Source organism: Octopus bimaculoides, chromosome 6, assembly GCF_046866305.1.
Source record: "Octopus bimaculoides isolate indiv1 chromosome 6, ASM4686630v1, whole genome shotgun sequence".
NCBI lineage: Eukaryota > Metazoa > Mollusca > Cephalopoda > Octopoda > Octopodidae > Octopus > Octopus bimaculoides.
Genome location: NC_142933.1, coordinates 107,330,625 through 107,353,832, shown reverse-complemented (window position 1 = coordinate 107,353,832; position 23,208 = coordinate 107,330,625). Strand labels below are relative to the sequence as shown.

The following is a 23,208-nucleotide window of genomic DNA, read 5'->3' as shown; positions in this document are numbered from 1 at the left end:
GGCTGTGTATAATATAGAATATTTATAAATATAATGTCTTACAGCTGTTTCCAGGATATTTGTTGTAACCCTTCATCGGAGACGGTGTGAGAAGATGATTAAGCAATAGTTAGTTTAGTTAAGACAGGAAATAGAGAGTGAATGTAGAGATATTGTATTTGTAAATCCAATGTTTAGGTAGAATGGTATACATATAGGATTCCAATACCTTATGAGTAAAATCCAATAGTACAGTTCTATATTTAAGAGATGAGGAATTATTTACATTATTTACATTATTTACATTTGACGGATATTTGTCCTCATCTTGTTTGTTGTTAACACAACGTTTCGGCTGATATACCCTCCAGCCTTCGTCAGGTGTCTTGGTGAAATTTCGAACCTGGCTTCTCATTCCTAACGATGTTACTATTATTATATTATTATTATATTATGATTATTATTACTATTATTAATCAGGTCGCTGCCGTGAATCGAACTCGGAATCTTGAGGTTAGTAGCCCACGCTCTTAACCACTACGCCATATACCCATAAATATATGTATTTATATGTATATATACGGCGGTCGTCTTTCAGTTTCTATCTACCAAATCCACTCCCAAGGCTTTGGTCGGTCCGAGGCTATAGTAGAAGACACTTGCCCAAGGTGCCACGCTGTGGGACTGAACCCGGAACTATGTGATTGGTAAGCAAGCTACTTAACACACAGCCATTACTGCACAATTTTATCATTTTGTATTTGTGTTTTATTCTTATCATTTATTTTATTTTTATTTCATTTTATTTTATTGTTTCATTATTTTATTATTTGTATCATTTTTACTGGCATGCAAATCGCGTTCGTGAATAAGTCGCACTTCTAATTCGGTGTTAAATCTAGATATATTTCTTTTTCTTTTCACAGTTGCAGATTTGCCCCGTGGATAATTCTCACTCCTATTAACCCCACCCCCCACCCCCACATTAAAATCAAATATAACATAGTGCAAGTAAACGCAGCATTTGTTGATTTATTTTCAAAATTGAAGTGAGACCTACGACTTGAGGTTTCGTCTAGATAAGCCATCAAGCGATGATAGCTTACTTGGCTGAAACTTCGAAGTCACTGTCAACAACATTATTGTTAAAGAATAGTAAATTTGTGCTCTACAAATGTTCTGAGTAGTCTTACAGATTAATGTAAAATTGTTCTTATTATAATTGAACATAAAATCAAATACATACATATATATATATATATATATATATATATATATATATATATATATATATATATATATATATAAAGATATAATAATAATAATAATAATAATAATAATAATAATAATAATAATAATAATAACCATGATGATGATGATGATGATGATGATGATGATGATGATGATGATGAGAAGAAGAAGAAGAAGAAGAAGAAGAAGAAGAAGAAGAAGAAGAAGAAGAAGAAGAAGAAGAAGAAGAAGAAGAAGAAGAAGAAGAAGAAGAAGAAGAAGAAGAAATACGAAAACTAATTTCTGTGCATTAGCTGGGTGTCACACTTCGAGCTCCTCGCTCACTATTCAGTGACACTCCTACTATTGCTCATATTGGGGCGAAAGTAACAGTTGGCATAGAGACGCTAGTAGATCGACGGTTGTGATGGTAATGGAGAAATAGTAATAGTATGTGCTGTAGTTGTGATAGAGGCGGGGGCAGTGATGATGGAGGTGATGATGGAGGTGGTGGTGGTGGTAGCTGAAGCAGTGAGGAACAATGGTGATAGTAAGCGATGTGAAAGGCAGTTGTGATTGTGGTGGAAGGGGAGGCGGCGAAGTCAATGGTATTGATGGTGTTGGCGTGAGAAGTCTGAATGGTGTGTATGAAAGTTGTAGGGGCAATGGTGATGGTACTGGTGATGGTGATGGTTGAAAACAATCAACAAAGAGAGAGAGAGAGAGAGAGAGAGAGAGAGAGAGAGAGAGAGAAAGAGAGGGAGAGAGAGAGAGAGATAAAGAGAGGGAGAGAGAGAGAGAGAGAGAGAGAAAGAGAAAGAGAGGGAGAGAGAGAGAGAGAGAGAGATAAAGAGAGGGAGAGAGAGAGAGAGAGAGAGAGAGAGAGAGAAATGTTAATATGTCCAAGTCGACATATATCATTATTCTGATGAAAATTGCTCATTGCTTGAAAAATATTCTTCAAGTTTAATAAAATTTAATATGAACTCAATGCATGAAGTGTCATTGTTGGGCCCAAGGCCCAATGAAAATCTTTCCACACGAGCCGACATAAAAGCCTCCCGATAGGGCGATTTACAAGCAGTTACAAAAAAAAAGAAAACAGTAAATACTCATTTATTTTTATCAAAACATGAAAAGTTAGCTTCATTTTGGATATTTTCAGTGCCATTAATCATAATAAAACATTTATCATAAATACAATAATGATTCCAAAGGCATCGATCTGGCGGAAACGTTAGCACTCCAGCTGAAATGCTTACCGGTATTTCGTCTGTCTTTACGTTTTGAGTTCAAATTCCGCCGAAGTCGACTTATTCTTTCAGGCTTGATTAAATAAGTACCAGTTGTGTACGGAGGCCGATCTAATCGACCGGCCCCCTCCCATAACATTTTGGTCTTTGTGCCCAGAGTAGAAAAGGATAAAAATACCTTTATCGTAACTTTTAACATTGTTTGATAAAGATAAATGAGTACCTTTATGGCGCGTTTTCTTTTTTCCTTACTGTATACCTACTTTTGCATCACCACTCCCTGAATGTGTGTATATACATGTGTGTGCATATATATATGTGTGTGAGAATGTTTGAAAGTGTGTGTAAGTGTGCGTGTATGCATGTATGTATAAATGTATGTATATACATACATAGTACACACTTGCATAGATACATACATACATACATACATATGTACGTATGTAGAGTGTGTGTTGTCCTTATGCCCCAGCACAGCCGCAGTTAAATAAATGAAACAAGCAAAATGTGTGTGTGTGTGTGTGTGTGTGTCTGTGTGTGTGTATTTATGTATGTGTGTATGAATGCATATACATGCATGTAAGTCCACACTTAGTTCTACTGGTAACATGTAACCATGAAACCTCAAGTAATTGCCGCGTGGTCGACTAAACCGGCAACCCTACCGAGCCGTCTTAGTAAGGACAATAGTTTGCCCTGGACACTCTACAGATGACCTCAGCTAGCACAACAGCTGGCAGTGAGATACAACTAGTCTTTTTTAAACCATTTTTCTAAGTAAAGGAAAAACTCTGATACAACACCTACAACTACGTTTGCATCTAAAGGTGTCGACTAGTTCTTCTTTTGGGGAAAATAATTACGTAATCTGGAGAGAGGGTAACCCCCGTGCAAGGCGTTTCTTCATTTTAATATGTTTCTGGCGCATTGCACGGTTTTTAACAGCTCTGTGTTAGTTGTTTTGGCTGGACAAGAAAGACAAAACATGCCAAAACGTACTGGAATGAAGGTATATGTCAGCGTGGAAGGTACCTCTCTAAACACCTGCTGCAAGAGAAGTCCATGGTTAGCCATGTCTGTGCAAAAGAATGTGGATCTCACCCAGAAATGAAAAATGAAAAATCAAATCAGTATTGATCATGTTTAAGATAACAACCAAGAGACAGCATTGATCGAAACAATAGAAAGTAAGAAGATATGAGTTGGATGCTGCCACATCTAAAACTAAATAGTTCATTCATGAGTAAAGGGTAAGGAAATATGCTGAATTTGACGAGCCAGGAACAGATTTAGTTCAAAGGCTCTGTTTACAGAAATTTAGTATCTTACTTGAGGGACTGAGCGAGAGATTTCAGGTTTCAACATATTGTATAGTAATAATGTATGATTATAGGGTGAACAGTACTCCGCATTAAAGACAAAAGGAAGGATTATATAGCTAGTCACCTGCTCATTAATAGTGTGGAAGCGGCTAACAGCAATAATCTCAGAAAGTGTTTTCGAGCACCTTTACAACCAGAATTTTATGAAACAAGAAAAGGAAAGTTGCAGGATGATTATATTCATGAAACATTTGTTTCAAAGCTTGCAGAACCCTTCAGATGAATTCGTACTCAAAAGGTCCAATGGTGTCCTAAGTCACCTATCTTCCTTCTTCAAATCACAACTAAAACAGTTTTTACTAATAAAATTAAAAACCTGTTGAGTAGATAGAAAGAGGACATCGGTTATGATGCTTATAAAAAAAAGGATGATTGAAGTTTTATAAAACGTCTGGTTAAATCATTTCTTACTCAAAATTTTGATATTACTTACGTATTGACATGGTACATTTGGTACTTCGTTATATGGTCAGTTATTTCCCTTCTACTACATATAGTTAGTTTCTTTGTTACATTCGCTCGATATGTATAATCTGACCATATATATAATTTGAGCATAAGCTGTTAGCTTATGGAATTTTACCATCTTCAAACTTGTAGTAGGAGTGGAAGTGGAACAAGTAAGTGTTGCTTTATTGTTGGTCCGGTGGAGGACATTATTGTCATCCATTATCCAACAGACGTACTTGGAGAGTTTTTGCATTTGATAACTCAGAACATCTATTTATTATTGGTGTTGAGTTGCATTGACATCAAATCTGTGACAGGAAAAAACTTAGTGTTTGGGTGTTTGTTGACAACCAATCTCTCTATATATTCATACAGGTTTTATGGCCAAATAAATGGTGTAGAAGAAAGTACTGAAGGTGAGAAAACCCAATGAAGAAGAAGCTTGAAACTTTTGGAGTAATATTTGATATAATCCAGTCAAACATAATGGAGATGTAGCATATTCAGAGAGACTAATGGATGAGGTTGTTAGTGGGAAGCAGCCAGATCTAAAGCTACATAGGTCATTAATGAGTAAAGTGTATGGAAATTAAAAGGGCCAGGAACAGATTTAGTTCAAAGGTTCTGGTTAAAGGAATTTAGTATTTTACTTCAGTGACTGAGGTAGAAATTTCAGCTTTTAGGAATGGAGTAGTTATACCACCTTGGATGTTCGAGAGGGAGAGCATTACTCCTTATTGAAGGCAAACGCAAGGCTAATGTAGCTAGTAATCATATATCAGTCACTTGATTACAATCAGTGTGGAAGCTGTTAACAGGAATGCTCTCAGAAAGCATTTACGAGCATCTTGACAATCAGAGAATTGCTGCAAGATAAACAGAAATGTTGCAGGAAAATGATATTCCTGTAAAATTTTTGTTTTGAAGCTTACAGAATCCTTTAGATGAATTAGTACTCAAGAGACAGGAGGGTGTCGGAAATGACCTCACTTTCTTCATCAAAGGTCCTGGTTCCAGATTTTCAGTATCTTACATGAGAGCCTGTGGGAAAAATTTCAGATTTGATTGAATGGAGTAGTAATGCAAGCTTCTATGATTAAAGGGAGAGCAGTATTCCTTCTCGAAGACAAACGCAAAATAATTCAGATACTAATTATGGATGAGTTACTTCATTGCCATTGCTGTGGAAGCGATTAAACAACAATGCTCCCAAAGAGCATTTACAAGCACCTTGACAACCACAGGTTGCTGCAAGACGAAAAGGAATGATCCAACATAATAACATTCATGAAAGATATATTTCCAAGCTCTCAAAATCCTCTACATGAATTAGTACTCAAAAGGATCAAATATGTTGGAAATGACCTCACTTTCGTCTTCAGATCAAAACCAAGAGTTTTTTTTAATGAAATTCAAAATCTGATGAGTAAATAGAAGCAAGTCATGGGGAATGATGCTAATTATTTCCTCAATATTGGCCATTCAATCATATATGATCCGATCATATTCATTTGTGTTTCCTTCCAGAAAACAAGTAATAGTGCTGTTGGTCTAATTCAGTTTCTCATCTTTAACCTGCAGGTGACCCCAGTAAGCGTAGCATTATTGTTTGTGGGCGGAGTATATTATTGTCTTCTTTTCTCCAACAGACCTAGGCAGTCGAGTTTTCTATTTGATAACTCAGAACATCTGTTTATTATTGCACTGGTGATAAGTTGCATTGACATCAAAGCTGCGGACAGGAGACCTCTTAGAGAAAGCTGCTTACAGTAATAATCACAGAAAGCATTTTCGAGTACCTTCACAACCAGAATGTACTGCAAGAAGGAAAAGGAATGCTGCAAGATAAAAATATTCATGAAACATTTGTTTCATGAAATTAGATGAAATTTATTGAAATTAAAATTCTGTTTAGTAGAGAGAAGGAGGACATCGATTATGGTACTAATTATAAAAAAGATGATTATTAAAGTTTGATAAAATGTGAGATTATATTACTTCCTTTTCTTACCCAAACTTCTGATATTGCTTCTGGGATGACATGATAGATTTGCTTGCTTGGTATAAGGTAAGTTATTTCTCTTTACATACATTTAGGTTTTTTGTTATATTCTCTCAATATTGGCCAGGCGGCCATATATAATCTGACCATATTCATTTGAGTGTCTTTCCACAAAACTAGTAATGGTGCAGTTGGCTTTTTGGCATTCTCCCATCTTTAAAGTTGCATTAGGATTGGTGGTGGCCCCAGTAAGCATTGCAGTATTGTTTGTGGGGTGGAGGACATTATTGTCTTCATTTCTTCAACATACGTTTGCAGTCGAATTTTCTATTTGATAACTAAGATCATCTGTTTATTATTACGCTGGTGTTGAGTTGCATTTACATCACAGCTATAGACAGGAACCTCGTGAAGTTTAGTTGTTTCATGTCTACCAATCTCTCTATAAATTCATTCAGGTTTTACATCCAAATACATGATGTTAGAGAAACTACTAAAGATGAGAAAACTTAATGCACAAGCTAGAAAGTTGTGGAGTAATACTTGGGGTGAGTCAGTCAATCATAATGGAGATGCAGCATGGTTAAACAATAGAAAGTAAGAAGATATGAGTTGGATGCTGCCACATCTAAAACTAAATAGTTCATTAATGAGTAAAGTGTAAGGAAATATGCTGAATTTGACGAGCCAGGAACAGATTTAGTTCAAAGGCTCTGTTTACAGAAATTTAGTATCTTACTTGAGGGACTGAGCGAAAGATTTCAGGTTTCAACATATTGTATAGTAATAATGTATGATTATAGGGTGAACAGTACTCCGTATTAAAGACAAAAGGAAGGATTATATAGCTAGTCACCTGCTCATTAATAGTGTGGAAGCGGCTAACAGCAATAATCTCAGAAAGTGTTTTCGAGCACCTTTACAACCAGAATTTTATGAAACAAGAAAAGGAAAGTTGCAGGATGATTATATTCATGAAACATTTGTTTCAAAGCTTGCAGAACCCTTCAGATGAATTCGTACTCAAAAGGTCCAATGGTGTCCTAAGTCACCTATCTTCCTTCTTCAAATCACAACTAAAACAGTTTTTACCAATGAAATTAAAAACCTGTTGAGTAGATAGAAAGAAGACATCGGTTATGATGCTTATAAAAAAAAGGATGATTGAAGTTTTATAAAACGTCTGGTTAAATCATTTCTTACTCAAAATTTTGATATTACTTACGTATTGACATGGTACATTTGGTACTTCGTTATATGGTCAGTTATTTCCCTTCTACTACATATAGTTAGGTTCTTTGTTACATTCGCTCGATATGTATAATCTGACCATATATATAATTTGAGCATAAGCTGTTAGCTTATGGAATTTTACCATCTTCAAACTTGTAGTAAGAGTGGAAGTGGAACAAGTAAGTGTTGCTTTATTGTTGGTCCGGTGGAGGACATTATTGTCATCCATTATCCAACAGACGTACTTGGAGAGTTTTTGCATTTGATAACTCAGAACATCTGTTTATTATTGGTGTTGAGTTGCATTGACATCAAATTTGTGACAGGAAAAAGACTTAGTGTTTGGGTGTTTGTTGACAACCAATCTCTCTATATATTCATACAGGTTTTATGGCCAAATAAATGGTGTAGAAGAAAGTACTGAAGGTGAGAAAACCCAATGAAGAAGAAGCTTGAAACTTTTGGAGTAAACTATTTGATATAATCCAGTCAAACATAATGGAGATGTAGCATATTCAGAGAGACTAATGGATGAGGTTGTTAGTGGGAAGCAGCCAGATCTAAAGCTACATAGGTCATTAATGAGTAAAGTGTATGGAAATTAAAAGGGCCAGGAACAGATTTAGTTCAAAGGTTCTGGTCAAAGGAATTTAGTATTTTACTTCAGTGACTGAGGTAGAAATTTCAGCTTTTAGGAATGGAGTAGTTATACCACCTTGGATGTTCGAGAGGGAGAGCATTACTCCTTATTGAAGGCAAACGCAAGGCTAATGTAGCTAGTAATCATATATCAGTCACTTGATTACAATCAGTGTGGAAGCTGTTAACAGGAATGCTCTCAGAAAGCATTTACGAGCATCTTGACAATCAGAGAATTGCTGCAAGATAAACAGAAATGTTGCAGGATAATGATATTCCTGTAAAATTTTTGTTTTGAAGCTTACAGAATCCTTTAGATGAATTAGTACTCAAGAGACAGGAGGGTGTCGGAAATGACCTCACTTTCTTCATCAAAGGTCCTGGTTCCAGATTTTCAGTATCTTACATGAGGGCCTGTGGGAAAAATTTCAGATTTGATTGAATGGAGTAGTAATGCAAGCTTCTATGATTAAAGGGAGAGCAGTATTCCTTCTCGAAGACAAACGCAAAATAATTCAGATACTAATTATGGACGAGTTACTTCATTGCCATTGCTGTTGAATCGATTAAACAACAATGCTCTCAAAGAGCATTTACAAGCACCTTGACAACCACAGGTTGCTGCAAGACGAAAAGGAATGATCCAACATAATAACATTCATGAAAGATTTGTTTCCAAGCTCACAAAATCCTTTACATGAATTAGTACTCAAAAGGATCAAGTATGTTGAAAATGACCTCACTTTCGTCTTCAGATCAAAACCAAGAGTTTTTTTTAATGAAATTCAAAATCTGATGAGTAAATAGAAGCAAGTCATGGGGAATGATGCTAATTATTTCCTCAATATTGGCCATTCAATCATATATGATCCGATCATATTCATTTGTGTTTCCTTCCAGAAAACAAGTAATAGTGCTGTTGGTCTAATTCAGTTTCTCATCTTTAACCTGCAGGTGACCCCAGTAAGCGTAGCATTATTGTTTGTGGGGCGGAGCATATTATTGTCTTCTTTTCTCCAACAGACCTAGGCAGTCGAGTTTTCTATTTGATAACTCAGAACATCTGTTTATTATTGCACTGGTGATAAGTTGCATTGACATCAAAGCCGCGGACAGGAGACCTCTTAGAGAAAGCTGCTTACAGTAATAATCACAGAAAGCATTTTCGAGTACCTTCACAACCAGAATGTACTGCAAGAAGGAAAATGAATGCTGCAAGATAAAAATATTCATGAAACATTTGTTTCATGAAATTAGATGAAATTTATTGAAATTAAAATCCTGTTTAGTAGAGAGAAGGAGGACATTGATTATGATACTAATTTTAAAAAAGATGATTATTAAAGTTTGATAAAATGTGAGATTATATTACTTCCTTTTCTTACCCAAAATTCTGATATTGCTTCTGGGATGACATGATAGATTTGCTTGCTTGGTATAAGGTAAGTTATTTCTCTTTACATACATTTAGGTTCTTTGTTATATTCGCTCAATATTGGCCAGGCAGCCATATATAATCTGACCATATTCATTTGAGTGTCTTTCCACAAAACTAGTAATGGTGCAGTTGGATTTTTGGCATTCTCCCATCTTTAAAGTTGCATTAGGATTGGTGGTGGCCCCAGTAAGCATTGCAGTATTGTTTGTGGGGTGGAGGACATTATTGTCTTCATTTCTTCAACGTACGTTTGCAGTCGAATTTTCTATTTGATAATTAAGATCATCTGTTTATTATTACGCTGGTGTTGAGTTGCATTTACATCACAGCTATAGACAGGAACCTCGTGAAGTTTAGTTGTTTCATGTCTACCAATCTCTCTATAAATTCATTCAGGTTTTACATCCAAATACATGATGTTAGAGAAACTACTAAAGATGAGAAAACTTAATGCACAAGCTAGAAAGTTGTGGAGTAATACTTGGGGTGAGTCAGTCAATCATAATGGAGATGCAGCATAATTAAACAATAGAAAGTAAGAAGATATGAGTTGGATGCTGCCACATCTAAAACTAAATAGTTCATTAATGAGTAAAGTGTAAGGAAATATGCTGAATTTGGGATGTCAGTCAATCACAATGGAGATGTAGCATGGTTAAAGATACTAAAGGAATAAGTTTTCAGTGAGACGCAGCCAAATCTAAAACTAAATCGTTCATTAACGTGTAAAGTGTTATGATGAATTAGATGGTCCAGGAACAGATTTAGTTCAGAGGTACTGGTTAAAGATATTTAGCATCTTACTTGTGAGACTGACACAATAATTTCAGCATTCAAGGTATGGAATAGTAGTACAAGATTGGATGATTGAAGGAGGAACAGTACTCTTTATTAAGGACAAAAGCAAGGTTAATATAGCTAGTAATTGTAGACCAATCAATCACCTGCTTACTGACAGTGTGGAAGCTGCTAACAGCAATTATAGTAGAAAGAATTTTCGAGCACCTTCACAATCAGAATTTGATGCAAGAAGAATGGGAATGCTGCAGGAGAATTATATTCATGAAATACTTGTTTCCAAGCTTGTAGAACCCTTTAAATGAATTAGTATTCAAAAGGAGCATGGGAGTCGAAAGTGACTTCATTTTCTTCTTCACACCGAAACCAAAATAAAATTTAAAATATGATGGGTAGTTAGAAGGAAGTCATCGAGAATGGTGCTAATTATTAAAAGGATGATTAAAGTTTGATAAAATGTGAGATTAAATCACTTTCAATTCTTACCCAAAATTCGAATATTACTTATTAGATGACTCGATACATTAGCTATAGTTTGGGTTAAGGATATATATATAATCTGATCATATTCACTTATGTTTCCTTCCACAAAACTAGTAATAGTGCTTTTGGCTTATGGCATTTTCCCATTGTAAACCTTGCAGTAGGCATGGAGGTGGCCCCGGTAAGCGTTGCATTGTTGCTGCTTGGGTTGAGGACATTATTGTCTTCCTTTCTCCAACAGGCGTAATTGGTAAAGTTTTCTATTTGATAACTAACAACATCTGTTTACTATTGTGCTGGTGTTCAGTTGCATTGTCATCAAATCTGAGGAGAGAAAAAATCTCAACTTTTGGCTTTTTATTGCCTGACAAACTCTCTATATGTTCATTCAAGTTTTACTGTCAAATATATAGTGTTGAAGAAAGTACTGAAGGTGAGAAATCGTAATGTAGGAGAAGCTAGAAAATTGTGGAGTTATATTTCATGTAAACCAGTCAATCATAATGGAAATGAAGCATGGTTAAAGAAAGTAAGGGAGGAATTTATCAGTGGGAAGCAACCAGATCTAAAACTAAATTGTTCATTAATGAGTAAAGCGTTGGGAAATATGTTGAATTAGATGATCCAGAAAGAGATTTAGTTCAAGGGTACTGGTTACAGAAATTTAGTATTTTACAGGAGGGCCTGTAGGAAAAATTTCAGGATTGAGTAAATTGAGTAGTAATACGAGCTTCGATGATTTGAGGGAGAGCTGTATTGCTTATTGAGAACAAACACAAGTCTAATGTTGCTAGTAATTAAGGACGAATCACTTCGTTACCATTGGTGTGGAAGCTGTTAATGCTCTCAGAGAGAATTTAAGAACTCCTTGACAACCAAAATTTGCTGCAATCGAAAAGAAATGATACAACATAATAATATTCATGAAACATTTGTTTCGAACCTTACAAAAACCTTCAGATGAATTAGTACACAAAAGGCCCAAGTTTATCGAAAATGACCTCACTTTGTTCTTCACATCACAACTAAAAGAGTTTTCGCCAATGAAATTAAAACCTGTTGAGTAGATAGAAAGAGGACATCGATTATGATGCTAATTATAAAAAGGATGATTAAAGTTTGATATTGACCAGCCGGGTATATATAATCTGACCATATTCGTTTGAGTTTCTTTCCATAAAATTAGTAATAGTGCAGTTGGCTTATGGCATTTTCCCATCTTTAAACTTGCAGTAGGAGTGGAGTTGGCCCCAGTAAGCGTCGCATTATTGTTTGCAGGGTTGAAGACATTATTGTCTTCCTTTCTCTAACAGACGTACTTAGAAGGGTTTTTGTATTTGATATCGAAGAACATGTTTATTATTGCGCTGGTATTGAGTTGCATTGACATCATATCTGTGGACAGGAAAAAATCATAATGTTTGATTGGTTATTTCCAGCCAATTTCTCTATATATTCATTCAGGTTTTACAGCCAAAGTTATGGTGTAGAAGAAAGTATTAAAGATGAGAAGACCCAATGAAATTATATTTGGTATAAAGCAGTGAATCATATGGAGATGCAGAATGGTTAAAGAAACTAAATGAAGAAGTTGTCAGTGGGAAACAACCAGATCTAAAACTAAATTAATGAGTAAAGTGTTAGGAAATATGATGAATTAGATTGTCCAGGAACAAATTTATTTCAAAGTATGGTTAAAGGAATTTAGTATCTTACTTGAGAGACTGAGTTAGCTGGGTTTAGCAGAAACTTTAGCCTCTGATAATGAACCTCACTTTACGCAGTCAGATTTTAACCAGGTTTTGCAAAGCCAAGACCTTAAGGCATTTTTTTGCACTTCCCTACCATAGTCAGTCTAACGGGTAGGCAGAGAGATTCGTTGATACTTTTAAAAAGATATTTTTAAATCAAAGGAGAAAGAACTACAAAGTCATACGCAGAAATAGCTGGAAGTCAGACGTAGGCGTAGACGTTTTGTGGTCATTGCTTCAAGATAATTCACTTGATCTCTCGATCTGCTGCAAGTAACAGCTAATCTACATGTTTTGAAAATAATCTGGTGAAAATTTGGTGATCGGAAGAAAATTTGGTAAAAATTTGGTGATCGGAAGAAATTTTACAAAATCCGAAAAAATATTACGTGCTTCAACGTAAATATATAGACAAGCTATTATTTTTTCACAGCGCCATTTTATCATACAACACATTCGGCTGAATTAAATACCTCAATTTCTACTTATTCCAAGTTATAACACAAAAATTATAGAAATGGGCGAGAAATGTAAGTTTTCTTTTTATATTATGATAAATAATTTTATGGGGTGTGTATACGATTACATAATGATCGCCGTGGATCGATGAAAAACTAATGAAAAAGCAGCAATGTTTAGTTTTCTTGTTAAAGTTTGCTTTGAGTTTACTAAAATATTTGGATAATTTCTATAGTTAACTGAAGCTGGTTCTTTATTTGGTTTTTAAAAAAACACGGCGGGAGAGGGCGACAGAGATTAAATTAGTGGGAAATAATTGAGATAATGGCGCACGTGGATAGCTGAGCCACTACGTGAATCAGTGTGTATACATACATCTTCAATTTCAGATAGAAATTTTGACCTCATTATGACATCGACATTATATTAATGCTTATTGAAAATAATGAGTTAATGTTATATGAAATAATAAGTTAGAGAAATCTGTCTTTGCGTTTCTTGTCTTCATCTACATTCATCTGGTATATTATATAAAAAATTTTCCAATTGTTACTTGAACACGTCCACATGTACATCTCGTAGCTCCCAAAAATTCTTCTTTCGTTGCCTCCATTATTTCATCATACACGTCGTCTTAGAACATGTCGGATTGAACTAAATTCATCATTTTAGCCTGATACCTTTTTGTTTTGCTAACAAATCATAACATGAAAATTCTAGGAATGGGCGTAAAATGTAAGTTTTATATAGCATTTTTACATTACGATAAATTTTATGGACTACATTTACAATTAAGTAATGTTCAAGAAAGATGACGTCTTTGTCCGAGTACATATCAAAGTGACCTAAAATTTCTCCTTTATCCGGTTTTAGAAAACATTAGTTATTTCTTGTGTGTGTGTGTGTGTGTGTGTGTGTGTGTGTGTGTGTGTGTGTGTGTGTGTGTGTGTGAGAGAGAGAGAGAGAGCAAACTAACTGAATTAAGATAATTTGCTGCGTATATCATAATTGTATTAAATATAATTGTAATAATCTTGATTAAAAAGATTTAGTTTAAGAAGAGCCTTTCATACACAGTCACGCTATGTTGCCCTCTAATTAGTATATAGTACACCTTTTATTTCGTCCAGCTATAAAGATGATTTCGACCGAGAAAACTTTTGTATTCATCTGTTTAGATATTTTTATATTTTGTTCATATTTGCTACACTTGCTGGGGTTGGGGCGATATTACAAAACGAAAGACGAAAAATAGAAGAGCGGTGTTGATTATGTGATCACCGAACAATTTTGAGGCATTAATAACTTCGCTTTACAACGACATAATGAGTTCAGTCCTGTTGCACTGCGTGTTGGGCAAGTAACTTCTAAAACAGTCCCGTATGTTCATTCGATTGACAGAAGACTAGAAAATATAATATTTTTTTAATTCTATGTGAAGGCCTGACGAAATGCCGCAAAGTATTTTGACCGATTCTGCCAGCTAGACGCCTTGATAATAATAATAATAATAATAATAATATGTCGAAATATTGTTCACGAGATAGCAAATGGCACTCTTCTTTAAATTTTGACTCTATATCTTCAGGAGGAGTTACCTCAATCCTTTCTATATGGGCGAAAATGAAGTAGATTGACAAATTTATTTTTTGAACCAGTGGAAGACACGCAAGATGTCGAAATATTGTTCACGAGATAGCAAATGGCACTCTTCTTTAAATTTTAATAATAATAATAATAATAATAATAATAATAATAATGATGATGATAGTAGTAGTAGTAGTAGTAGTAGTAGTAGTAGTAGTAGTAGTCGATGTAATCGACTTACCCATTCCCCCAAAAATTTCGGACCTTGTACTTATAGTGGAAATTAGAAATGGCTATTAATATATTTTCATAAAGCCGAAGTTAAGCGTGGCTGTAAGAATTTTTCTTCCCAAACCCAAGGTTCTGAGTTCTGTTCAACTGTATAACACCTACGATCAAGTGTCCAGCCAAAGCCTTGTGAATGGATTTGACAGACGTTTGTGCGTGTGTGTCTGTCTGTCTGTCTGTGTTAATGTGTGTTTAAGCATGTTTATTTCTGTATTTATGTCGTCCTGTACCACCGCTAAGAAATCAGTGTAGGTTTGCTTAAGCAAAAGAAGCAACATAATAAGAACAAAGGAAATAAACGAGTACTACTAAAATCCTTCAAGTCGGTGCCCCATCAGGGCTGCAGTCTAATGACTGGAACTGGTTAGAAATAAAAGATAAACGAGGTATTTATTCGATTGGTCTCTTATACCGAACCGCTAAGATACAAGATACGTAAAGAAACCAGATCAGCTCGCAGTACCACCTAGCCGGACTGTAAGATGCTAGAGTTTCGGAGTTATCTTTTCTTCAGTCACAGACGTTAGGCAAGCAGATGTAGTAGTAGTAGTAGTCGTATATTTTCCGTGACAAAACGCAGTGAGTAGATTCTTCTCCATTTCGAAGGTCCTCAAGCATGTTTGGACTGATAAAAAATATTACAATTTTACTTTCCACTTCTGTGATACACAATCCTTTTTGATCTTTTTTTTTTTTTTTTTTTTCACGATCCCTTTTGATCAGAATTTTATTTTTCTCCTTTTTTTCTATTTTCAAAAACAAAAGCTCTACATTGTATTTTGTCCCCTCTGTGTTCGGCCCTGTGTGGCTAATAAAGAAACGTTTCATTGCTTACCTCTTCCCCTCTGTAAACTCTCACATTTTATCGAGTGTGAAACTAATGCGTTCCTTGTGCATGTTCTCTTGTTGTCTAATTTTATTATTCGTTTTATATGAATTGATTGTTCATTTGAATTGACTACATACATACATACATACATACATACAAATAATATATACTGTAGCTAATTACATACAGGAAAGAAGGATACATACAACACAACAAAATAAATCGAAAAATTTACCAAATGACTGAAATTACCGAAATGAACGATTCATAAACTTAAGGAAGAACAATAATTTTCATACAAGTAAAATCCCTCTCTAGTTCACACACACACACACACACACACACACATATACACACACACGAATATTAATGGAGTGTGTGTGTGTGCGTGTGTGCATATACACATACCAACTCATCCTCTCTATCTGTTAGTCTCACTCTCTCTCTTTCCCCCCCCCCCTCTCTCTCTCTCTCTCTCTCTCTCTCATACACTTTTACTATACCGTTTCTACAATGTAGCTGATTGTTTACATCACTTGAATATTATAGATTGTCGAAGTTGAAATATTTCTAGTATCAAATATTAATGAAATACTAATATCTTCACATTTCCTTCATCATTTTCTAAATTACGTGATTTCTCATTTAGTTATAAAACTTTTGCTGCTCCTGTGCATTCTATTCGTGACTATACCACTCGCGAATACACCCCAACGATCAACAACAAATGATGCTGAGTGGGTATTGAAAAGCATCAAAATATTCTCGGGAGATGGAAACATTACTTTCAACGTTTATGTAAGTAGTATTCACTTAATTCTCTAAGATTTAGTCATTTTTGTTTTATTCCATCTTATTATCAAAGGTGCGTGTAGAAACCGTCCCACGTTTTACAGTTTGACAAATGGATAAGTAGCAAGTGTACGATGTACACCAGTCCAAATTATGATGATAACTAAAAAAAAGAAACGATGACCCCTTTCCCTTTATTACATAAAGACATCATTATTATCTGTTTAACTTCATTAACGTATTACCGAACCGCTAGGTTTTGAATACGTAAGCAAAAGAACACGGATATATATTGACATTTCAATGTGGCCCTTCTGTTTTGTCTTCGAATCGCTGTTTACGTACATACTAGACAGTGTTATCCAGTCTTTATATATCTAAAACCATTATTGTAACATATTCCACTACAGTGCAAACCGAGGTCTATGAACGAATGCTATCAATTTACTCACATTTTGGGAAACATTCTTCCGTTGCCTCAGATGTACATACAAGAGAAAATCCCCATGGACCAAAAGGTATGTCTAAACTATTTTACAGTTAATTCAGATTTTTAAACCTTTCTTACTGACATTTTTTGTTTTAAATTTTCTACACTGATAGAATTTTACATGTTGATGGTAAAATCACATTCATTTTCGGTAGAAATAAATAATAAAATCATTACAAACCCTTAAAGTTTGAAATTTTCGGCAATCAAAAGCCTCTATAGGCGATATGCCCTAAGTCGCAATTTCCATGTGTTCACGATAACATTTTACCATTGTGAAACCGTGAAAGAATTTTTTATTTTAAGGAAAAGAATTGAATGAAAGAAAACGAAAAACATTGTGGAGCTGAAAGAAATAATGAAATACAATAAAAAGTCCTTTTTGTAAAGCGTTTTAGGTTTAAATGAGCTGTAAGACTTCCAAACTTATAACAGATAAGTTATTTTAAATTCTGTGTATGGGATGGTCAAAATTTTAGACGGCAGATTGTAAATCTATTTAAAGGAATTACTTTCTCGTGATTTTATATTCTATAGAAAATATTAAATTGCAAATATTGACACAGAAACCTGTCAATAAATATAAAATATATGAATTCTCTGAAATCATCTATCATTACAGATGGCCCTAGTCAGCATCTCTTCCAAACTCGGGGAAAACACCATCGTGATTGAAATCCAAGTAGAAAGAGAAAATGACCGTGTGTGTGCTCCTGCTAAATTCATAACAGTGCCGGCTGCCTGTTCTAAGCTTGCTTCTGATTCAGAGGCTATGTGTCATTGCTATTTGAAATTTGTTGAATCCTGCCTAACTGACATGAATTTGCTGGTAAGCAAACATTGTAATCATTTCTTGATGTCTTCTCTATTGATTATAGTCGTAAGTGGATATGAGTGGTTATGAACCTCGCTTCTCAGACACGAGGACACCGGTTCGATTCTCTTGCTCAGCATATTGGGAGATTGTAACCACTTCTGGGTGAAATCTGGGAGACGGATATTATAAGGAAGTTAGATTTAGTATGTGTGTGTATATACGAAGTGGTATCAAAAGATTCCCGGACTTGCCATGTTTAATAAAAATTTGGTGTCCAGCCTGGAAGTCGTTTTCTACAAGCGAGTCAAGGACCTTCTGCGATAAATAAATGTGTGTGTGTGTGTGTGTGTGTGTGTGAGTGTGTGTGTGTGTGTGTGTGTGTGTGTGTGTGTGTGTGTGTGTGTGTGTGTGTGTAATATATATATGGCTACTTTTCATGGATATATATCCATGAAAAGTATATATATATATATATATATATATATATATATAATATATAGTTTTAGGGAAAATAACCAATTTTCAAGAACTCATCGATGAAAATCCACTATCACATATAGAAAAATTAATAATTAAAAGCACAATAAATGAGTATAATATAAAGTAAAGTAAATATCATAAGATAAATATAATATAATATAATATTATTATATTATATTTATCTTATGATATTTACTTTACTTTATATTATACTCATTTATTGTGCTTTTAATTATTAATTTTTCTATATGTGATAGTGGATTTTCATCGATGAGTTCTTGAAAATTGGTTATTTTCCCTAAATTTATATATTTTATATATACTTTATCTATAAGGCTCAATTTAATTTTAATTTTTATAAATTGATTTTAATTGAGTTTTTTACCTGTAATTTTGGATTTTGTCCCTAATAATATTATTATTTATATATATATATATATATATATAAACAAATAGTAAATGAGTATATGCATATATACGTACAGGTATGTGCATACCGACATCCACCTGTACGTATAGGTGCATATCTGGGTACAGGACATTGCAAACAAAACGTAGACAACAAAAAAACACAAGCCACATAGAGAACATTCTCCTTCATCAGCTACCCCCGTTTTACCACCGGCGTTTCGAAGAGCTGGGTAGGACGCATCGTTAAAACGGCTCTTCCCATGGACCGCAAATTAAATTTGTATACACAAATTAAACCTTGCCATGGAGGAATGTAGTGGCAGACAAAAAACAAGACAGGAAAACAAACAGAAAAGGCTATACGGCCAGACGGGAAAAATTATGTGTGTATGAACGCTGTGAGGCATGAACTTGAAAGTGGGGACGAAGTAAGTTCGCGTGTTTGCTCAGCGATAGCCAAGGAAGAAAAGGATTATTGACCGGAAGCATATGACCATGCCGGTGTAAGGGGAAGAGAGAGAGTGGTAGAGGGAGAAACAAAGGGAGGAAGTAGAAGAATAGGTGAGCAACGAGAGGAAAAGAGGAAGTACGAGGGGGGGAAAAGAGATACGTAGTAGTAAAGAGGAAGAACGAGAGGGGGAAAAAAGGATAGAGGAAGAGAAAGAGATAGAGTAGCGTCGGAAAATATAAAGTTGCGATAACTACTTACAAATTGGTGACGCGCGCTCGCACACAAACACATTCTGTATTTATCTTACTATTCGTTGGTAATTGTGGAATAAATGTTATCTCTACTATTGCTACTTGTTCGAGCGCGCAATTTTAATTTTGACTGGTTAGTGTCACTATAGACCTAGGAAACCTCAATGTCCATTGTTCTTACTTTCCTTTTACTCTGTTCCTCTTATGATAATTTATAGTTTTTTCATACAATTCAGATGCCCTTGGATTCTCGTGACACAGAAGAAAATGAGAGGATTTTTTTACGAAAAGAAGCACCAGCTTTTCAGCGTCGATCGGCCATTCTAGATACTTTTCGTTCACTGTTCTCAATTCTAGTTACTCTCCATCGACTATTATCCATTCTAGTTACTTTCCGTCCACTGTTCTCAATTCTAGATACTTTCCATACTTTTCGTCGACTGTTCCCAATTCTAGTTACTCTCCATCGACTATTATCCATTCTAGTTACTTTTCGTCCACTGTTCTCAATTCTAGATACTTTCCATCGACTATTATCCATTCTAGTTACTTTTCGTCGACTGTTCTCAATTCTAGATACTTTCCATACTTTTCGTCGACTGTTCCCAATTCTAGTTACTCTCCATCGACTATTATCCATTCTAGTTACTTTTCGTCGACTGTTCCCAATTCTAGATACTTTTCATACTTTTCGTCGACTGTTCCCAATTCTAGTTACTCTCCATCGACTATTATCAATTCTAGTTACTTTCCGTCCACTGTTCTCTATTCTAGATACTTTCCATACTTTTCGTCGACTGTTCCCAATTCTAGTTACTCTCCATCGACTATTATCCATTCTAGTTACTTTTCGTCGACTGTTCTCAATTCTAGATACTCTCCATCAACTATTATCCATTCTAGTTACTTTTCGTCGACTGTTCCCAATTCTAGATACTTTCCATACTTTTCGTCGACTGTTCCCAATTCTAGTTACTCTCCATCGATTATTATCCATTCTAGTTACTTTTCGTCCACTGTTCTCAATTCTAGATACTTTCCATCAACTATTATCCATTCTAGTTACTTTCCGTCCACTGTTCTCAATTCTAGATACTTTCCATACTTTTCGTCGACTGTTCCCAATTCTAGTTACTCTCCATCGACTATTATCCATTCTAGTTACTTTTCGTCGACTGTTCCCAATTCTAGATACTTTTCATACTTTTCGTCGACTGTTCCCAATTCTAGTTACTCTCCATCGACTATTATCAATTCTAGTTACTTTCCGTCCACTGTTCTCAATTCTAGATACTTTCCATACTTTTCGTCGACTGTTCTCAATTCTAGTTACTCTCCATCGACTATTATCCATTCTAGTTACTTTTCGTCCACTGTTCTCAATTCTAGATACTCTCCATCAACTATTATCCATTCTAGTTACTTTTCGTCGACTGTTCCCAATTCTAGATACTTTCCATACTTTTCGTCGACTGTTCCCAATTCTAGTTACTCTCCATCGACTATTATCCATTCTAGTTACTTTTCGTCCACTGTTCTCAATTCTAGATACTTTCCATCGACTATTATCCATTCTAGTTACTTTCCGTCCACTGTTCTCAATTCTAGATACTTTCCATACTTTTCGTCGACTGTTCCCAATTCTAGTTACTCTCCATCAACTATTATCCATTCTAGTTACTTTTCGTCGACTGTTCCCAATTCTAGATACTTTCCATACTTTTCGTCGACTGTTCCCAATTCTAGTTACTCTCCATCGACTATTATCCATTCTAGTTACTTTTCGTCGACTGTTCCCAATTCTAGATACTTTACATCAACTATTATCCATTCTAATTAATATCGTCCAGATTTCGTCCAGATTTCGTCCAGATTTCGTCCAGATTTCGTCCAGATTTCTGGAGAATCTACAAGAATAGATGCATGCGCTAATTTTTCTATTTAAGGTTTTCTTCGATATTTTTTAATAGGGTGAATCTGTATTAAATTTATTTGGTCTATGAATTACACATCATTGACCGTTAATTGAAACGACCTATCCATGGCCCTTATTTGAAACAACCAATCAGACGTATCCATGTGTTTTAAATTTTAAATTTTATATTACTTTCGATTGCATCGTTATCCTTCCTCCATTTCTAACAAAACTGTCCGATGAACGAGAACGTGAAACTCAGAGTAACGGTTTTTTTGTTATATTTCTGCTGCTTTTAAATAAAGTATATTACTCTACCTCTATAATATGTATTTGGAGCCCATTTTTCTATTTAAGGTTTGCTTCGATATTTTTTAATAGGGTGAATCTGTATTAAATTTATTTGGTCTGTGAATTACACATCATTGACCGTTAATTGAAACGACCAATCCATGGCCCTTATTTGAAACAACCAATCAGACGAATCCATGTGTTTTAAATTTTAAATTTTATATTACTTTCGATTGCATCGTTATCCTTCCTCCATTTCTAACAAAACTGTCCGATGAACGGGAACGTGAAACTCAGAGTAACGGTTTTTTTTGTTATATTTCTGCTGCTTTTAAATAAAGCATATTACTCTACCTCTGGTATTTGAGTACTCTTTTTTCCACCTTGTTGCACATTGCATGTGCTTACTCCGGTATATATATATATATATATATATATATATATATATATATATATATATATATATATATATATATATATATATATATATATTCAGTCACTACAAAGATATGTAAACATCTTATAGGAATATTTCCAACCAAGCTACACTGCTTTAATATATTATAGTGTTAAGAAATATCTCTTCAATATATTATGGGTATCAAATATTAAGAAAATGGAGTGTGTGTGTGTGTGTGCGAGTATGTGCGTGTGTGTGTGTGTGTGTGTGTGTGTGTGTGTGTGTATGTGTGTGTGTGTGTGTGTGTGTGTGTGTGTGTGTGTGTAGTTGAAATTTACAGAAAACAAAAGACGAAGACATGTATAAACAACAAGGTGTATTAGTTTGATGCTCAGGATAGTGAGAAAGTCATTTACGTTTCGTGCTTAAGCTCTTCGACAGAAAGAAATAAGACAAAATAAACAGAGAGAGAATAAAATACATATATACACATAGATGTATTTATATACAAACACACACCCACACACACACACACACAATCGTGTTGTGCGTAGTTATATGTAAGAGTGATTAGTAAATTAAAACAGACGAAACAGAAAGTGGTTAAAAGCACATTTGAATACAAATAGTAAATACCTTTATAATTTCTATGATAAAGTTTACAATTTTCTGGTGTATATATATATATATATATATATATATTTGTATGTATGTATGTATGTATATATATATATATATATATATATATATATATATATATATATATATATATATATATATCTTGTCAATATTCTCCAGAAAGGTAAATCCTTTGTAGTTTGGTAATCAGAAATATAAGCCACATATCACCATCAAATCTAGTTTTAAAATCAATCACTTTGTTAATGTTGAAGAAATCGTTTCAGAAAGCTTAATTTTTAATGTTCCTCAGTAACCCTTACGATTGTTGGTTTCTCATAAATTTCCTTGGTTACACATGAACTGTTTCTACTAAACGAGTATGCAAACTTTCATTGAAAGGTTAAGCCTATCAACATACCTTTGCTACTGTTGCTACTAACGTAATTATATGTTGATAGTAACGCACATGATTTTTTACTTAATCGATG

The 23,208-nt window shown here is 34.6% G+C and overlaps 1 long non-coding RNA gene across 2 annotated transcripts in view; it reads right to left on the bottom strand.

The window, feature by feature from the left end:
• The window catches only part of LOC149135358 (uncharacterized), an 81,317-nt gene that overhangs the window by 2,134 nt on the left and 55,975 nt on the right, over positions 1 to 23,208 (bottom strand). The window contains exons 2-3 of one of the 2 annotated variants that reach the window (XR_016242388.1): positions 7,153 to 7,404; positions 2,265 to 4,160 (exon numbers count right to left, since the gene is read on the bottom strand). This is a non-coding gene — a long non-coding RNA (uncharacterized LOC149135358). Of the gene's footprint in view, positions 1 to 2,264; positions 4,161 to 4,277; positions 7,405 to 23,208 lie in introns of those variants that run through there. The other variant, XR_016242387.1, reaches the window with a different exon arrangement.